Source organism: Amblyraja radiata, chromosome 19 (genome assembly GCF_010909765.2).
Source record: "Amblyraja radiata isolate CabotCenter1 chromosome 19, sAmbRad1.1.pri, whole genome shotgun sequence".
NCBI lineage: Eukaryota > Metazoa > Chordata > Chondrichthyes > Rajiformes > Rajidae > Amblyraja > Amblyraja radiata.
In genome coordinates, this window is record NC_045974.1 from 46197038 (window position 1) to 46216174 (window position 19137).

Here is a 19137-nt window from a genome sequence, read left to right on the forward strand (position 1 = left end):
ATCTGGGGGTCCTTGTTCATCAGTTAATGAAAGTAAGCATGCAGGTCCAACAGGCAGTAAAGAAAGCGAATGGCATGTTGGCCTTCATAACAAAAGGAGTTGTGTTTTGGAGCAAAGAGGGCCTTTTGTAGTTGGGCCCTAGTGAGACCACACCTGGAGTGTTGTGTGCAGTTTTGGTCTCCAAATTTGAGGAAGGACATTCTTGCTATTGAGGGAGTGCAGCGTAGGTTCACAAGGTTAATTCCCGGGATGACGGGACAGTCATATGCTGAGAGAATGGAGCGGCTGTGCTTCTACACTCTGGAATTTTGAGGGATGAGAGGTCATCTTATTAAAACATATAAGATTATTAAGGGTTTGGACATGCTAAAGGCAGAAAACATGTTCCCGATGTTGGGGGAGTCCAGAACCAGGGGCCACAGTTTAAGAATAAGGGGTAAGCCAGGCCCGTACGAAGCTTTTCAAAAAGTAGGGTGGCATGACAGGATTTGCGGAACCAGAGTTGGTTTACAGGGCAAGGCCAACGAATGCCCTTGCATTAGTAGAAGTAGTGGCAAATGGCAATATACATTCAGCAGCACCTGTTCCGTTGTTTTGCACAATCCGCAGGCATTGCCACTTTCATTTTACTGCACATCTTGTATGTGTATGTGACAAATAGACTTGACTTACCTTGACTTGACGACAAGTGATTTCCTGTTGTTGGGGGGCAGTGTTAGCTGTGAGGAGGATGCTAGGCGACTGCAAGGAGACTTGGATAGGCAGGGTGAGTGGGCAAATGCATGGCAGATGCAGTATAATGTGGATAAATGTGAGGTTATCCACTTTGGTGGCAAAAACAGGAAAGCGGTCTTTTATCTAAATGGTGGCCGATTAGGAAAAGGGGTGATGTAACGAGACCTGGGTGTCATGGTACACCAGTCATTGAAAGTAGGCATGCAGGTGCAGCAGGCAGTGAAGAAAGCGAATGGTATGTGAGCATTCATAGCAAAAGGATTTGAGTATAGGAGCAGGGAGGTTCTACTGCAGTTGTACAGGGTGTTTGGTAAGACCACACCTTGAGTATTGCGTACAGTTTTGATCTCCAAATCTGAGGAAGGGCATTATTGCCATAGAGGGAGTTCAGAGAAGGTTCACCAGACTGATTCCTGGGATGTTAACACTTTCATATGAAAAAAGACTGGATAGACTCGGTTTGTACTCGCTAGAATTTAGAAGATTGAGGGGGGATCTTATAGAAACGTACAAAATTCTTAAGGGGTTGGACAGGCTAGATGCAGGAAGATTGTTCCCGATGTTGGGGAAGTCCAGGACAAGGGGGTCACAGCTTAAGGATAGAGGGGAAATCCTTTAGGACCGAGATTAGAAAAACATTTTTCACACAGAGAGTGGTGAATCTCTGGAACTCTCTGCCACAGAGGGTAGTTGAGGCCAGTTCATTGGCTATATTTAAGAGGGAGTTAGATGAAGCCCTTGTGGCTAGGGGGATAAGGCGGTATGGAGAGAAGGCAGGTACGGGATACTGAGTTGGATGATCAGCCATGATCATATTGAATGGCGGTGCAGGCTCGAAGGGCCGAATGGCCTACTCCTGCACCTATTTTCTATGTAGGCAAAAGACGCCATCCACATGATCGCTATATACAAGCCAGGGGTATGCTCGTAACCAGTCAGAGTTAAATCTTCGCTAGCACCCATTCTTATAGAAGGCACAATATTTGTATGTTGTGAGAGAGAGAGGAGGGGGACAGAGACAGGAGGGAGAGAGAGACGGGGGGAGAGAGACAGGAGGGGGAGAGAGAGACAGGAGGGGGGGAGAGAGACAGGAGGGGGGGAGAGAGACAGGAAGGAGAGAGAGAGAGAGGTGGGGAGAGAGAGAAGTGGGGGAGAGAGAGGTGGGGGAGTGCGAGAGAGGGGAGAGAGAGAGGTGGGAGAGAGAGAGAGAGGTGGGGGAGAGAGAGGTGAGGGGGGAGAGAGAGAAGAGGGGGAGAGAGAGAGAGGAGGGAGTGAGACAGGAGGGGGAGAGAGAGACGGGGAGAGAGAGAGACAGGAGGGAGAGAAAGAGACAGGAGGGGGAGAGAGAGACAGGAGGGGGAGAGAGAGACAGGAGGGGGAGAGAGAGACAGGAGGGGGAGAGAGAGACAGGAGGGGAGAGAGAGACAGGAGGGAGAGGGAGAGAAAGGGGGGTAGGGAGAGACAGGAGGGGGAGAGAGAGAGGTGGGGGAAGAGAGAGAGGTGGGGAGAGAGAGGAGGGAGAGAGGGGGAAGAGAGAGCGATTGGGGGAGAGAGAGGTGGGGGAGAGAGGAGGTGGGGCGAACGAGAGAGAGGTGTGGAGAGAGAGAGAGGTGGGGAGAGAGGAAGGGGGGGGAGAGAGAGACAGGAGGGGGAGAGAGAGAGAGAGGGGGAGAGATAGAGAGAGGGTTAGAGAGGGAGAGAGAGAGGTGGGGGAGAGAGAGGTGGAGGAGAGAGAGAGGTGGGGGAGAGAGAGGGGTGGTGGAGAGAGAAGGGTGGGGGAGAGAGGGGTGGGTGGGGGGGAGAGAGGGGTGGGGGGGAGAGAGAGAGGTGGGGGAGAGAGAGAGGTGGGGGGGAGAGAGGGGTAGGGCGGAGAGAGAGGTGGAGTCCAGCTGCGGGAGGTGTGCGGGCGGCGTACTTGGGCGGGTGGCGGGCCAGGTGGGCCTCGATTAGTGGTCAGTAAAACACCGAGTCCAGCACTGGATCAACTAAAGGGCCTGTCCCACTGCGGGGACCTAATTTGCGAGTTTAGAAGAGTTTGCATTCGACTCAAACTCGCAGCATGGTCGACACATGGTCCTAGCAGGTCTATATAACTCTCCTTCATGCTCGAAAGAAGTTCGAGCAAGAATTTAATTGTCCTATCTGGGACACATGACAATAAACTCTCTTGAATCTTGATTAGATTATAGCTATTGACAGTTCCCGAACCCAATCACAAAATTCACCATTACATTGTTTCGACAGAAAGTTTTCGCAGGAAGACAGTTTACAAAATGAATAAAAACATTTTTCCAGGTACTATAAACAATTTGAACAAGGCTTCACACTTCACAAGATAACAGCACAAAGACTCTGCAACATAATTAGAGCGGGGGTGGCGGGGATGAGCGGAGGTGGCGGTGGGGGGGGGGTGGTGGCGGGGATGAGCAGGGGTGGCGGTGGGGGGGTGGCGGGGATGAGCTGGTGGGCGGGGGTGGCGCAGGCGGAAGAAGGTTTGGGCCCCGCCACAGTGGCGTCTGTTGTTGAGATCACAGCCGCTCCCGCCCAGCGACGGGAGGACAGTCTCCTGGTCGCCAGGATGTCCGATGGCGAGGCTCTGGCGCCGCGGATGGAAACATTGGACCGGGCGGGCAGACACTGCGACACCGTACCCCCCCCCCCCCCCCCCCCCCCTCCCTCCCCCCTTCCACAACTTACCTGCAGTAGACGCGAGGCATGGATGAAGTCCAAATGGCAGTCTGATCGCGCCCGGGCCCACTGTGCACGCGCGGATAGACGGCGCCATTTTGTGTCGCTTCCCCAACTGCGCAGGCGCGGATGGGCGCATTTGTTTCTTCCCCGGTGGCCGGAGCCAGAATTTCGGGCGATTGCCACCAAAGTGAAAACGCTAATTGTGCCCCGTTTTTTAAAAAAAATCTGGGGATTTTATCTTACTCTGGGGGGGAAAAGGGCGGGTGCGGTCGCACCCAGTGCACCCCCCCCCCCTTCAGACAGCCATGTAAGCCATTTAGAACAGAGATGAGGAAACATTTTTTTTCCCAGAGAGTTGTGAGTCTGTGGAATTCTCTGTCTCAGGTGGAGGCCGGTTCACTGGAAACTTTATAGAGAGAGCTGGATAGAGCTCTTAAAGATAGCGGAATATGGGGATATGGGAAGAAGGCAGGAACGGGGTTCTGATTGTGGATGATCAGCAATGATCACATTGAATGGCAGTGCTTGCTTGAGGGGCCAAATGGCCTACTCCTGCACCTATTGTCTAATGCCAACCTTGTCTTGCAATTGATGAAGTTCAGTTTAGATACAAACCATGAACTTACTTTTTCTGTATGGTCTACTTTATTAAATCTCTTGTCTCTTTGCCCGGTTAAAGGGTGCAAGTTGCATCAGGAGTTAAAATTGGCATGTAACAAAGGTACAGCAGCCTGGATATAGGGTGCAAATTGCATCAGGAGTTAAAATTGGCATGCAACAAAAGTAATGCTATGATGGCTATGGGAGATTTCAATATGCAGATAGACTGGGGAAATCAGGTTGGTACTGGACCCCAAGAAAGGGAGTTTGTCGAGTGCCTCCGTGATGGATTCTTAGAGCAGCTTGTACTGGAGTCGACAAGGAGAAGGCAATTCTGGATTAGTGTTGTGGAATGAACCGGATTTGATAATGGAACTCAAGGTAAAGGAACCATTTGGAGGTAGTGACCATTATATGATACGTTTTAATCTGCAATTTGAGAGGGAAAAGGTAAAATCAGAACTGTCACTATTGCAGTTGAACAAAAGGAACTTTGGAGGCACGAGGGAGGAGCTGGCCAAAGTTGACTGGAAAGGGATGCTAGCAGGGATGACGGTGCAACAGCAATGGCAGAAATTTCTGGGAATAATCCAGAAGATGCAGGATCATTTCATTCCAAAGAGGAAGAAAGATTCTAAGGGGAGTAAGAGGCGACCGTGGCTGACAAGGGAAGTCTAAAAAAGACGTAGAACATAGCAAAGATGAACAGGAAGCAAGAGGATTGGGATACTTTTAAAGAACAACAGAAGGTAATTATAAAGGCAATACGGGAAGAAAAGATGAAGTATGAATGTAAGCTAGCCAAGAATATAAAGGAGGATAGTAAAAGTTTATTTCGGTCTGTGAAGAGGAAAAGATTAGTTAAAACAAATGTGGGTCCCTTGAAGGCAAAAACAGGTGAAATTATTATGGGGATCAAGGAAATGGCAGACGAGTTGAACAGGCACTTTGGTTCTGTCTTCACTAAGGAAGACACAAACAATTTTCCAGATGTACTATGGGACAGAGGATCTAGGGTGATGGAGGAACTGAAATAAATTGAATCTAATGATTTAGATGAAGGAATTAAAAGTAACATTATGCCCCTGTCCCACTGTAAGAGGTAATTCACGAGTTCTCCCGAGTTTTCCCCTGATTCGAACTTGGAGAATAGACAATAGACAATATCAAAGATCATAGAGGAGCAAGATAGACCACTCCTCGGAAATCCAATGGACTGACGTGTAGTACGTGACGGAACGTCACGGCCGCCATTTCTTTAAGCGACACGCGACGTCCGGTATGCCACCCGATGTGATCCAAAGCAAAGATTATAGAGCTCCTCTATAATCTTTGATCCAAAGCAAAGATGCTCGAGTATCTTGTAGCGGGAACAGCCCCCTCCTTTGCGTAGTTTCCCTTGCATTGTATTGTGCAGTTTCCCTTTAACACACACTGCACAAAATTAAATTTAACGTATATATATTTTATATATTTATATGAATGTGTCTGTGAGTGAGAGGCAAGTTAGAGATAATAAAGTTTACTCTCATGGATCAGAAGCAACTTTGATTTAAATAATCACTATTAATTCATTTGTCTTGTAAGATGATGTGCATAAACCATAAAGAGAGGGGGAATGGGGGAGAGGGAGAAGGGGGGAGAGGGAGAAGGGGGGAGAGGGAGAAGGGGGAGAGGGAGTGGAACGATAGCACATTATAACGTGCAGCCGTCCCATTCCGACCAAAGATTATAGAGCAGAGCTCCTCTCGTACCTTTGATTGCGGCCGCCACCGCCGAACCCCCCGGCCCACCATTGCACCCAAAGAACAAAACCAAAAACGTACAGAAGTGTTAAAATTGTCTTTATTATAGTGGTAAGTAAAGATCTATTAAAAATAAGTCTACTAACTTTCTAATGTACCGACAAACCTAGTTTCACAATGACCGTTGATGGGAGAACAGAAAATAACATTTTCACGACAGAATATCGACAAAAAATAATAATAATATTTTCTAACCTTTCTTTTTTATCGGGGAACCTAAAGAATGACAGGTCTGGTCGTTTAGATTTACGATTAGAACAATTGATAGCGGAGCAGTGAGGTGAGATTTACATGAGGACGCCATGACAGTGTGGGGGAAGCCCAAAAAAATGCTCAATAAAATGGCGTCGACAATCACACACGTGATACTACGCGTTTTTCGAGGAGTGGTCTATCTTGCTCCTCTATGATCTTTGGACAATATGTGCAGGAGTAGGCCATTCGGCCCTTCGAACCAGCACCGCCATTCACTGTGATCATGGCTGATCATCCACAATCAGTACACCGTTCCTGCCTTCTCCCCATATCTCCTGACTTCGCTATTTTTTAAGAGCCCCATCTAGCTCTCTCTTGAATGCATCGAGAGAACCTGCCTCCACCGACCTCTGAGGCAGTGAATTCCACAAACTCACAACTCTCTGTGAGAAAAAGTGTTTCCTCGCCTCTGTTCTAAATGGCTTATCCCTTATTCTTAAACTGTGGCCCCTGATTCTGTACTCCCCCAACATCGGGAACATGTTTACTGCCTCTAGCGTGTCCAACCCCTTAACAATCTTATATGTTTCAATGAGATCTCCTTTCATCCATCTAAACTCCAGAGTGTACAAGCCCAGCTGCTCCATTCTCTCAGCATATGACAGTCCCGCCATCCCGGGAATTAACCTTGTAAACCTACGCTGGGCTCCCTCAATAGCAAGAATGTCCTTCCTCAAATTAGGGGACCAAAACTGCGCACAATACTCCAGGTGTGGTCTCACTCGGGCTCTGTTCAACTGCAGAAGGACCTCTTTGCTCCTATATTCGATTCCTCTTGTTATAACGGCCAACATGCCATTCGTTTTCTTCACCGCCTGCTGTAGCTGCATGCTTACTTTCATAGACTGATGAACAAGGACCCCAGATCCTGCTGTACTTCCCCTTTTCCCAACTTGACACCATTTAGATAGTAATCTGCCTTCCTGTTTTTGCTACCAAAGTGGATAACCTCACATTTATCCACATTAAACTTCATCTGCCATGCACTGCCCACTCCCCCAACCTGTCCAAGTCACCCTCCACTACTGGTCTATAATTCCCTGTTTTTAGGCTGTGGGCCAAGGTGGTTTTTTGTTTAAGTTCGTGACCCAAATCACGTAACCACCTGAATTTTTAACATATTGTGTAAAAATATTATATAAATCAAACGTGAAACTCATCATGAACAAAACCAGCCATATTTTTAAAATATGAGAAAAACCTCCAATTTTCCGAGTAGTAATTGTCCAATCAATGCACTTTGACGTTGAGGTCAGATGCCAATTGACCATTCACTTGCTTTGTTTCATGGTCGCTAGGTAGCGAGCACTCTGGGATCATGGCTGCCTCCGAATTACATCAAATCAATAGCAAGGTTTCCAAGGAAAAAAGGTAATGCTAACCTTGCAGATAATTTTGTTTTAGAATTGATTTATCTTTATAAAGTTATGATGTGAACTGTTAAATAAAAATGATAAGTAACAAATGTAGAGCTGGGGTTAGGATTAGGATTAGGGTCAGTCAGTAGGAATGTTACAAAATGTTGATTTTTTTTTTAAATCAAGCCTGTAATTTATCTCATCAGATAAAGCACAAAAACACCTATAATTTGATACCTAATTCAGTAGCTAATTACAAAATTAACCATTGTGACGGAAATAATAATAAACACCCAGACTGCCTTAAAAATTCAAAAATCTGATATTCTCAAGGCAGTGTATGATGTCCTGACAAGCCCATCGAACCTCTTCATCTGGGGCAAAGCGGAATCTCCAGATTGCCCGCAATTCTCAGCCAAGGGAAGTTGGAACACATCCTGAGCTGTTGCCCACATGGCGTCTCGACCAGGTTCTTAAACCCATTGCAGAAGCCATCAGCATGGGAATCAGCAGCTGCAGACGGGAACGCCCCACCACCCAGATGATCACCTTCGTGAAGGCCGGAGTGCAGCTGCCAAGAACCACAGCAGCCAGGAATCTGTCAGGAATCCTGGTGACTGCGCAGGACTGGCAGCTTTCCGTAGACCTGGTGAAACTGCTGAAGTTCCCACAGCACATTGCCACAACCACTATTAGGCCAGATATCCTCCTGGTCTGAGGCGACCAAAAACATCGTCTTGTTGGAGCTGACAATGCCGTGGGACAATTTTTACTGACCTTCTGTCCCCTCTGTCCAGCTTCCGGGTTCACCGTTCGCAGGAGTTCCCACGGTAACCGCAAGAGTTATTACGGATATCGCACTGGCCACTACGTTCATATAATGTTGCAATGCTCAACCACAAGTGTACAAGTCACTCTTGGAGAAATTCAAACTTGCTTGAATTTTCTCCCGAGTCACCAAGTTACACGATTACCTGCCGTTAGCGCCACGGTGGTCCACGAATGCCGTACTGTTTTCGCACGAGGTTCCCACGATGTTAAACTCTGGTTAACTCTTGCGTCAAGTCGCCCCGTGAAAAAGCCCCATAAGGCCGCAACTCTATTGCAATGTCCATAAAAAACATCTTAAATGCCTCAATCTTCCTCCTCCTGCCTTAAATCTATGGTCTTTGGTATAGCTAGCTCTGCTAATGGTAAAATATTCTCACTATCTACCCTATATACTCATAATTTTATATACCCTCACCAGCCTTCCCTGCTCCACAGAAAACAGACCCAGTCTCTCCAGTCTCCCTTCCTAGCTAAATACTCCATCTGAGGCAACATCCTGGTGAATATGCTTTGCACCCTCTCCCGTAAAAGTGCATCTTTCCTGAAATGTGGTTCGATCCTGACTACAGGTGCTTGTCTGTACAGAGTTTGGACCTTCTCCCCGTGACATGCGTGGATTTTCTCCGGGATCTCGGGTGTCCTCCCGCACTGGTTTGTAGGTGAATTTGCTAGGTATAATTGTAAATTGTCCCTAGTGTATAGGATAGTGTTAATGTGCAGGGATTGCTGGCTGGCGCGGACTGGGTGGGCCAAAGCGGTGTATCTCTAAACTAAACTGAACTAAACTCAGTGGCTTGGGTGAAAAAGGATGGGTGAAGTTTCAGGTTGGGACCCTTCTTTAGACTGATTGTAGGGGGTCGATCTGGAAGCAAGAAAAGACCACGACAAATTTAAAAAAGGGTCCTGACCCGAAACATCAACCATCTTTTTTTTCCAGAGATATCACCTGACCTGCTGAGTTAATCCAGCACATTGTGTCGGTCTATCCTATTTTTTCCCCCTCAATATGAGAATTCATCGTGGGAAAGCCTTTGAGCATGTTAAAATAAACGAGGCCAATTACATAGGGTCTCCAGAGTGATTGGATTTTGCAGCAATGGTCTTGCAATTAAAAAAATGCATTGGCTTCCATGCATTCCACATTAATGCACTTCTCAAGTCACTGAATATTTCAATACTGTTTTCTCTAAAGTCCGATTCACTATGATGATGCAGTTATTAATAGTGACCAATTATTCTGCAGGCACTAAGTGCCAGAAGTCTACAGGTAAGTATTCAGTGGCTGATTTAACTGAGCAGCTGGCTCAAAATGAACAACTAGTATTGCAGATCAAAGACCAAATTCAGGACAACGAGACCCAGCTTCACATCAGAGATCAACAGCTTAAGGTAACACCAATTCCAGTTGAATACTTGTTACCCTCACTGAGTGAGCTATTACACTGATCTGTATGTTTGCATTTCTGCAGTTGGATTTCACTTTAAAGACGGAAAATTCAGTCCAAAATATTGCAAGTTTTCTTTTTAACAATAATAGTTAACAATGCTTATTTTCTAAAGCAAAGACCACAGAAAACAGACCCAGTTTCACGTCGTGTGTCAGATCTTTTCAAGGAAATTGAAAGGATGCCTTCATACTTGGTTTAGAAGGTTGTACTTCAAAATAGACTACAAAATGTTATTTAAAAGTCCTACCCAAATGATTTAAGCAGAAAGTCATGCCTGATACTTCCAGTACAATACTGAGAGAATGCTGCACCTGAAGTACCAACTTTCAAAGGAAATGTTAAATTAAATCGTGTTTGGTGTCTCAGGAAGATGTGAACTATTTTAATTTGGCATATTTTAGAGCAAGAAATGTGTTTTCCTGAGTGACTTTTCCAGTCTTTACCCCAAACGTAACACCCTTCAAGTAGTTAATACACCACATTTGTACATTATCACATATTTGCTATTTTCAAATTAGTTCCATGGTTTACGACATTACAATGTTAATTGAACAACAAAGGTACCTTATAAGCAACATTGGCTGCCAACACATTTTAGGCACCCTGAGGAAGTCATTGTTTTCTGTTTAAACTGCGTGAATGTATACATTAGGTCAGTGATGATCTTAATTAAATGCAGAACAGACATGATGGACTGAATATGTATTCCTGCAGAATGTGAAAACAAACAACAACAGATGGATTCTTAGAGCAGCTTGTAAAGGAGCCGAGCAGAGAAAAGGCAATTCTGGATTTAGTGTTGTCCAATGAACCAGATATGATAAGAGAACTCCAGGTAAAGGATTGGAGGTAATGATCATAATATGATTAGTTTTAATCTTCAATTTGAGAAGTAGAACGTTAAATCGGAAGTGGCAGTGATGCAGTTGTACAAAGGGGATTATGAAGGCATGAGATGGCAGCTGGCCAAGTAGACTGGAAAGGGATCCTAGCAGGAATGACAGTGGAACAGCAATGGCAGGTATTTCTGGGCATAATCCGGAAGACGCAGGAACATTTCATTCCAAAAAGGAAGAAAGATTCTAAGTGAGTAGGTGGCAACCGTGGCTGACAAGAGAAGTTAGGGATAGAATAAAACTAAAATAAAAGATGTATAACACCAGAAGCCAGAGGATTGGGAAACTTTCATAGGACAACAAAACGGGCAATACAGGCTGAAAAGATAAAGTACGAAGGGAAGCTGGCCAGGAATATAAAGTAGGACAGTAAAAGCTTCTTTCGATATGTTAAGGGTAAAAGAGTAGCAAAGTCAAATGTGAGTCCCTTGAAGGCAGACACGGGTGAAATTATGAAAACACAGAAAATAGGTGCAGGAGTAGGCCATTCGGCCCTTCGAGCCTGCACCGCCATTCAATATGATCATGGCTGATCATCCAATTCAATATCCTGTACCTGCCTTTTCTCCATACCCCCTGATCCCTTTAGCCACAAGGGCCACATCTAACTCCCTCTTATTATTATGGGCAACAAGGAAATGGCAGAAGAGTTGAATAGGTACTTCGGATCTGTCTTCACTAAGGAAGCCACAAACAATCTCCCAGATGTACTGGAGGACAGCGGATCTAAGGGGGTAGAGGAACTGAAAGAAATTTTCATTAGGTGACAAATAGTATTGGGTAGGCTAATGGGAGTGAAGGATGATAAATCCCCTGGGCCTGATGGTCTGCATCCCAGGGTCCTCAGGGCGGTATCTCTAGAAATATTTGACGCATTGGTGATCATTTTCCAATGTTCAAATAGATTCAGGATCAGTTCCTGTGGATTGGAGGATAGCTAATGTTATCCCATTTTTCAAGAAAGGAACGAGAGAGAAAGCGGGGAATTACAGTCCAGTTAGCCTGACTTCGGTGGTGGGAAAGATGCTGGTGTCAATTATTAAAGAGGTAATAATGGGGCATTTGGATAGCAGTAAAAGGATTAGTCCAAGTCAACATAGATTTATGAAAGGAAAATCATGCTTGACTAATCTTCTGGAATTTTTTGAGGATGTGACAAGTAAACTGGATGAAGGGATGCTAGTGGATGTAGTGTATCTAGACTTTCAGAAAGCCTTTGATAAGGTCCCGCACGGGAGACTAAAATTAGAGCACATGGTATTGGTGGTAGGGTGTTGACATGGATAGAAAATTGGTTGGTAGACCTGAAGCAAAGAGTAGGAGTGAACGGGTCCTTTTCAAAATGGCAGGCAGTGGCGAGTGGAGTGCTGCAAGGCTCGGTGTTCAGGCCGCAACAGTTTACCATATATATTAATGATTTGGAAGAGGGAATTAGGAGCAACACTAGCAAGTTTGCGGATGACACAAAGCTGGGTGGCAGTGTGAACTGTGAAGAGGATGTTAGGAGGGTGACCTGGACAGGTTGAGTGAGTGGGCAGATGCGTGGCAGATGCAGTATAATATAGATAAATGTGAGGTTATCCACTTTGGCGGCAAAAATAAGAGAGCAGATTATTATCTCAATGGGGTTAGGTTAGGTAAGGGGGAGGTGCATCAAGACCTGGGCGTCCTTGTACACCGGTCACTGAAAGTTGGTTTACAGGTACAGCAGGCAGTGAAGGAAGCTAATGGAATGTTGGCCTTCATAACAAGATTTCAGTATAGGAATAATGAGGTTCTTCTGCAGTTGTATAGGGCTCTGGTGAGACCACATCTAAAGTATTGTGTACAGTTTTGGTCTCCTATTTTGAGGAAGGACATCCCTGTGATTGAGGCAGTGCAGCGCAGGTTCACGAGATTCTTCCCTAGGATGGCGGGACTGTCATATGAGGAAAGATTGAAAAGACTAGGCTTGTATTCACTGGAGTTTAGAAGGATGAGGGGATTCTTATAGAAACATATAAAATTATAAAAGGACTGGACAAGCTAGATGCAGGAAAAATGTTCCCAATGTTGGGCGAGTCCAGACCAGGGGCCACAGCCTTAGAATAAAGGGAATGTAATTTAAGACTGAGGTGAGAAAAAACGTTTTCACCCATGAGTTGTGAGTTTATGGAATTCCCTGCCACAGAGGGCAGTGGAGCCCAAGTCACTGGATGGATTTTAGAGAGAGTTAGATAGAGCTCTAGGGGCTAGTGGAGTCAAGGGATATGGGGAGAAGGCAGGCACGGGTTATTGATAGGGGACAATCAGCCATGATCATAATGAATGGCGGCACTGGCTCAAAGGGCCGAATGGCCTCCTCCTGCACCTATTTTCTATGTTTTCTATGTCAGGCAGCATCTGTGGAGAACATGGATAGGAGACGTTTCACAGAGTGCTGGAGTAACTCAGCGGATCAGGCAGCATCTGTGGAGAACATGGATAGGTGACGTTTCACAGAGTGCTGGAGTAACTCAGCGGGTCAGGCAGCATCTGTGGAGAACATGGATAGGTGACGTTTCACAGAGTGCTGGAGTAACTCAGCGGGTCAGGCAGCATCTGTAGAGAACATGATAGGTGACATCTCACAGAGTGCTGGAGTAACTCAGTGGGTCAGACAGCATCTGCGGAGAACATGGTGAGGTGACATTTCAGGTCGGGACCATTCTTCACACTGACACTATGTTAACAGTGAGGGGGTGATGGAAAATGTATGTATCTATTACCTTGTGTATTCTATCTGTGTCTGTACAAGATCGCTTAACGAAACTGCCTAGGGCACAAGCAATTAACAGGTTTCAGCCAAGTGATTGGGAGCAATCGCATAGCTAGCAAACTGTTAATCTTGCTCCGGCGAACCATTCCACAGCTAAATGTTATTTCCTTTTAATTCTGAGTCTCCTTGTTAATTACCATTTGTCTGGACGCTTTCTGGTTTCAATCAATGTATGAAAGAGATGTTCTTCAGTATTAGCACAGAGGGGACTCCCACAGACACTTGTGCTCTGTGTGACTCTCTCTCCCTCACAATAAAGTTAGATCAGTTTCTACCTCAGTTTTTGTAATAGTCTTTGTTGGAAAATTTCTAACATAATTGGCCCCAATAGCTCTGTTGCCGGTTTCCAAGGGAACCAAGAGCGCTCATTTTAAGGTTCCTTACGGATGCCGGGGCAGAGTGACGGGGCCAAACCGACACGCCGGAGGTAGTGCTGAACGTTCCGTAGATAGTGGGGCCCCAACTAAGTAATTTTGACTTTGCCGAGTTGTATTTTGTTACCTTTCTCGGAGACCAGGAAACGACGTACAAAATTGTCGGGGATAATTGAAGGGAGTAGTTGGACTACTCCGGCGACAGGGTCGCCAAAGGTAAGAAGTCTGGGACTTCAGAGTCAAGTTGGACTTGACAGGGAAAAAGTATAGTCGTAGGTCTCGAGGAGGGAATCAGAATGGGCTCGATAAATTCGAAAGGTTTTGAAGGTGATGAGAAATGTATGTTTATACAAAGTAAGCGTAACTGTAAGTACTTAAACATGTGGAAAAAAAGGTATGATTTTAGTGGTAAGTTACTTGTTGATGATTGTTGTAAATTAATGTCTGCTATTGCCAAAAATGCAACAAAAAGAAGGAAGGATAAAGACAAGTTGGGCTACCATGAAGCACATCTGTGGCTTGAGGAAGCCAGATATAGGAGAGACGGAAAGGAAAAAGAGAAGGAACAACCTACCAAAAACGAACAATCGACAAACGCATTCCTCCAGAAGGGGGACAACGAGGTCTTCCACCGATCACCGGGTATGGCGAGTGCCCCCCCTCCGTACACACCGGAGAAAAAGGGGGTGGCCTTGCCACCGGCGACGGCGGAAGAATCCGTCGGACCGGACTCAACAAGTGCTACAACCCCCGTACTGGAACAAAAAACAACCATTAAGGAAAGCGGCCAGCTGTACCCAGGTTTGCAAAGTCCGAAAACCACTTGATCAGGTTTAACAGGTCTTGACCAAGCAGAAGGGAATCTCGTGGAGGAATTAAAGCCCGGAGACTGGGTGTTCGTAAAAATTATCAAAAGAAAAAGGTGGTCAAGCCCTCGGTGGGAAGGTCCATATCAAGTACTACTTACTACTCCCACTGCGGTAAGAATTGCCGAAAGGCCAACGTGGGTACATATCACACACTGCAAAAGAGTAAAAATCCCAGCTTCAGAGTAGGAGAAAGGGGGACCGACGACGGCTGACGGCCTGTATAGGTCCAGTAACGATCGGAAACCTACGCCTCCGAAACCATGAAATGGGGGCTGATTATTCTGAGTGGAATTGCATTAATCACCACAGCATATGCGAAGTATACACAAGTGATGCTGTGAAGGGGTTAGCCGAACAACTAGATCGGACCTGGCAGAATAGAATGGCCTTAGACATGCTACTAGCAGACAAGGGAGGAGTATGTGTAATGTTCGGATCATCTTGTTGTACCTTTATTCCCAATAATACCGCACCTGATGGGTCGGTCTCCAGGGCCCCTGGCTGGACTCACTTCACTGGCAGAGGAATTGGCTGAGAATTCAGGAGTCGTCACCTCCTGGACAGGGTTCCTGGACTCATGGTTCGGGAAATGGGAAAATGTTTTTATTTCTGCTCTAACCGCTCTCAGTCATTGCAGAGTACTAATCTGCCTGGGCTGCTGCATCATCCCCTGTGTGAGAGGACTAGCCCAGCGGCTGATTGAAACGGCCCTCACGAAGAAATGACTATGTTATACGAACTGATACCAACCAAAGCAGAAGAAAGACAATGCAATGAAATTGACTTGGGAGAAACATTCCTGACTGATTGAATCCGCAAGAATGATCGAACTACAGATAGTCGAGAGAACCTGTGGTTCCGTGAAGAAACTTGGGGACTTCAACTCGAAGGACATAAATTTGTTTTAGATTATAATTCAGTAAATTTGTTTAAACAGGAGGAAAATGATGAAAAATGTATGTGTCTATTACCTTGTGTATTCTATCTGTGTCTGTACTAGATCGATTACCGAAACTGCCTAGGGCACAAGCAATTAACAGGTTTCAGCCAAGAGATTGGGAGCAATGTGAAGGGGCCTTGGCCGGTGTAAACTGCTAATCTAGCTCCGGCGAAACATTCCACAGCTAAATGTTATTTCCTTTTAATTCTGAGTCTCCTTGTTAATTACCATGTGTCTGGACGCTTACTGGTTTCAACCAATGTATAACAGAGATGTTCTTCAGCATTAGCACAGAGAGGACTCCCACAGACACTTGTGCTCTGTGTGACTCTCTCTCTCACAATAAAGTTAGATCAGTTTCTACCTCAGCTTTTGTAATAGTCTTTGTTGGAAAATTTCTAACAGGGGGTGATCGGCAGGTGAGTGGAGTAAGGTACACAGGTGAGAGAAAATAAGGAGATAAAAATGTTGAGAAGGAGAGAGTAATGTACATGTGCAGTTTTAAAGGACATTGTGTTGAAGAAGGAACTGCTGGAGCTGGAATGGATGCTGGAAAATCGAAGTTAGACAAAAAGTGCTGGAGAAACTCAGCGGGTGCGCCAGCATCTATGGAGCGAAGGAAATAGGCAATGTTTCGGGCCGAAACCGGACATTGGTCAGGTAGCATTTGGAGTATTGCATACAGTTCTGGTCACTCCATTACAGGACTGATGTGGAGGCTTTGGGGGCAGAGATGGTTAACCAGAATGGTTTAAAAACAACGAACTGCAGATGCTGGTTTACAAAAAGGACACAAAGTGCTGGAGTAACTCAGAGGCACAGCCAGCATCCAAGGAGAAAAGGAATGGGTGATGTTTCGGGTTAAGACTGAAGAGGGTCTCGACCCGAAACGTTACCCATTCCTTCCAGTATTTTGTGTTTACCTAAACAGCGCCTATCTATCCACGTGTGCCAGCAGGCTGGAGGAGCGGGAAAAGGCTTTGCCACAGAGCGAGCTTGTGAAGGGGCCTTGGCCGGTGTAGACTCGCCGGTGCTCCAGCAGGTGGTCAATGCGGGTGAAGCACTTACCACAGGACGGGCAGGGGAAGGGACACTCACCGCTGTGGGTACACCGGTGCTGCCACAGGCTGGACATGTGGGTGAAACCCTTGCCACACTCAGCGCACACAAAGGGTTTCTCTCCTGTGTGCATCCGCTGGTGGTTCCCGCAGCCCCCGTCCCCTCTTGTCACAGTGGGAGCAGTTACTCGCCGGCGTGGGTCCGCCGGTGCTGCCGCAACCTCCGCGAGCTGTCAAACTCCTCACCGCAGTACGGGCAGTCATAGGGCTGGCCACCAGTGTGCACGCGCTAGTGAGGCAGGGCTTGGGAGGCCATGGCAAAGCGATCTCCACACACCGGGCTGGGGAGGGGACGGTCGCCGGCATGCACCCGCTGGTGGGACAGCAGATAGGTGAAGCGGGTGAAGCCCTTGCCGCACTGGGCACACGTATAGGGTCGCTCGCCAGTGTGGGTGCGCTGGTGCTCCAGCAGGTGACCAGACTGGGTGAAGCCCTTGCCGCACTGGGCGCAGGTGTAGGGACGCTCGCCGGTGTGGGTACGCTGGTGCTTCAGCAAGTGGCTGGAGTCGGTGAAGCCCCTGCCGCAGTTGCTGCAGGTGTAGGGCCGCTCGTCAGTGTGCAGGCGCATGTGCCTCTTCAGGTCCGGCGACGACTTGAAGCCTTTACCGCAGTCGGAGCAGGTGAAGGGCCGCTCACTGCTGTGCACCCGCCGGTGCGCCTGCAACTCCGACAACTGGGCAAAGCTCTTGCTGCAGGTGGAGCAGACATAGGGCTTCTCGCCCGTGTGCACCCGCCGGTGCACCTTCAGATGTTTCACCATCTTGAAACTCTTGCCGCAGTCGGAGCAGGTGAACGGCCTCTCGCTGGAGTGCACGCGGTTGTGATGTAGCAGGTGGCCGGAGCTGATGAAGTTCTTGCCGCACTCTGAGCAGTCGAAGGGGCGTTCTCCCGTGTGCACCCGCCGGTGGATCTCCAGCTGGCTCGGGCTCTGCCAGGCCTTGCCGCACACGTCGCACTCATAACGCTTCTCCTTGTTGTGCCCCGTCAAGTGGTCCTCCATCGAAGCTCAGCCCCTCGAAGCTCAGCCCGCACACCGAGCACACCTGGCCGCCCTCAATGGCCGCTCACGTCCCTGTCTCTCCGTCCACAGCAACGGCTTCTAAACCCTGCAGGAGGGGAACACAGAGGGTCAACAATCTGGCAAACAGGACATTATTAGCACATATTGGGTGCGTTTATGGCGGAGGAAACCGTTATAAAATTCTACGCAGCACTGTGGCGCAGCGGTACAGCTGCTGCCTCACTGCCAGAAACCAGGGCTCGATCCTGACTAAGGGTGCTGTCTGTGTGGAGTTTGTACCTTCTCCCCTTGACCTGCGTGGGTTTTTAATCCGGGTGCTCCTGGTTTCCTCCAACATTTCAGACGTTCAGGGTTGTAGATTAATCGGCCTCCACAAAGTTGTCCATAATGTGCGTAGGATAGTGCGTGTACGGGGTGATGCTGGTCGGCGTGGACTCCACGGGCCGAAAGACCTGTTTCCACGCTGCATCTCTAAACTAAAATAAACCAAAGGGTCTTGACCCAAAATGTCACCCATTCCTTCTCTCCACAGATGCTGTCTGACTCGCTGAGTTACTCCAGCACTTTGTGTCTATCTTCTCCACAGATGCTGCCTGACCCACTGAGTTACTCCAGCACATTCTCTCTTGTTGTCGCTGTCTCTCTCTCTCTCTCTCTCTCTCTCTCTCTCTCTGTCTGTCTTTCTCTCTCCCTCTCTATCTATCTCTATCTCTCTGTCTGTGTCTCTCCCTCGCTCTTTCTCACTTCCTCTATCTCAATCTCTCCCTAATTATCTATGTCTCTCTCTGTCTCCCTCTCCATCTCTCACTCTCTATGTCTGTGTGTGTGTGTCTCTCTCTCAATTCAATTCAATTTCAATTAAAACACTTTATTGGCATGATAAAAAAAACATTGTTATGTTGCCAAAGTATAAAACATGACATACATATTTGAAATGCATAAGTATAAATACAAGTATACAGTCCATGGATAGATATGTCCCTGTACATAAACATGCAATAGGCCTATAGCCCTTTATTGATTGCTACACGTTCTTGCAGCTGTAAGCAGTACAACACAATAGCAAGTTTAGCAATTCAATATTAACTTCTTAATGTTAGTTAATGTCGATTAGTGTGTGCGTATATATGTGCATGTTGATCATTCACCGTCTCTCAGGTTATGGCATGCTGTTACGTATTGTGCACCAAGATGTGCCGTATTTCCTTCGCCAAGGATTATTCTTAGTTTTGATGTATCATCTAGTTCTTTAAAGTCAGGGGTTGCCACACTGAGTTTGTCAAAGTATGCTTTCCTAGTTTTGTCAATTTTTTTGCATTTTAGGAGGAAGTGCACCTCTGTTTCAACCTCATCTGTCAAACAGTGGCCGCATATTCTGTTTTCTCTTGGTTGCCCGAAT

General features: G+C 46.8%; 1 long non-coding RNA gene across 1 annotated transcript; it reads right to left on the reverse strand.

Moving 5' to 3' along the window:
* Positions 1-8474: 8474 nt before the first annotated feature.
* LOC116984189 lies at positions 8475-16128 on the reverse strand. The gene is made up of 3 exons (XR_004414909.1): positions 16003-16128; positions 8843-8847; positions 8475-8486 (listed from the first exon to the last, which is right to left on the reverse strand). It is a non-coding gene; the product is annotated as an uncharacterized LOC116984189 (long non-coding RNA).
* Between the last annotated feature and the right edge of the window lie 3009 nt (positions 16129-19137).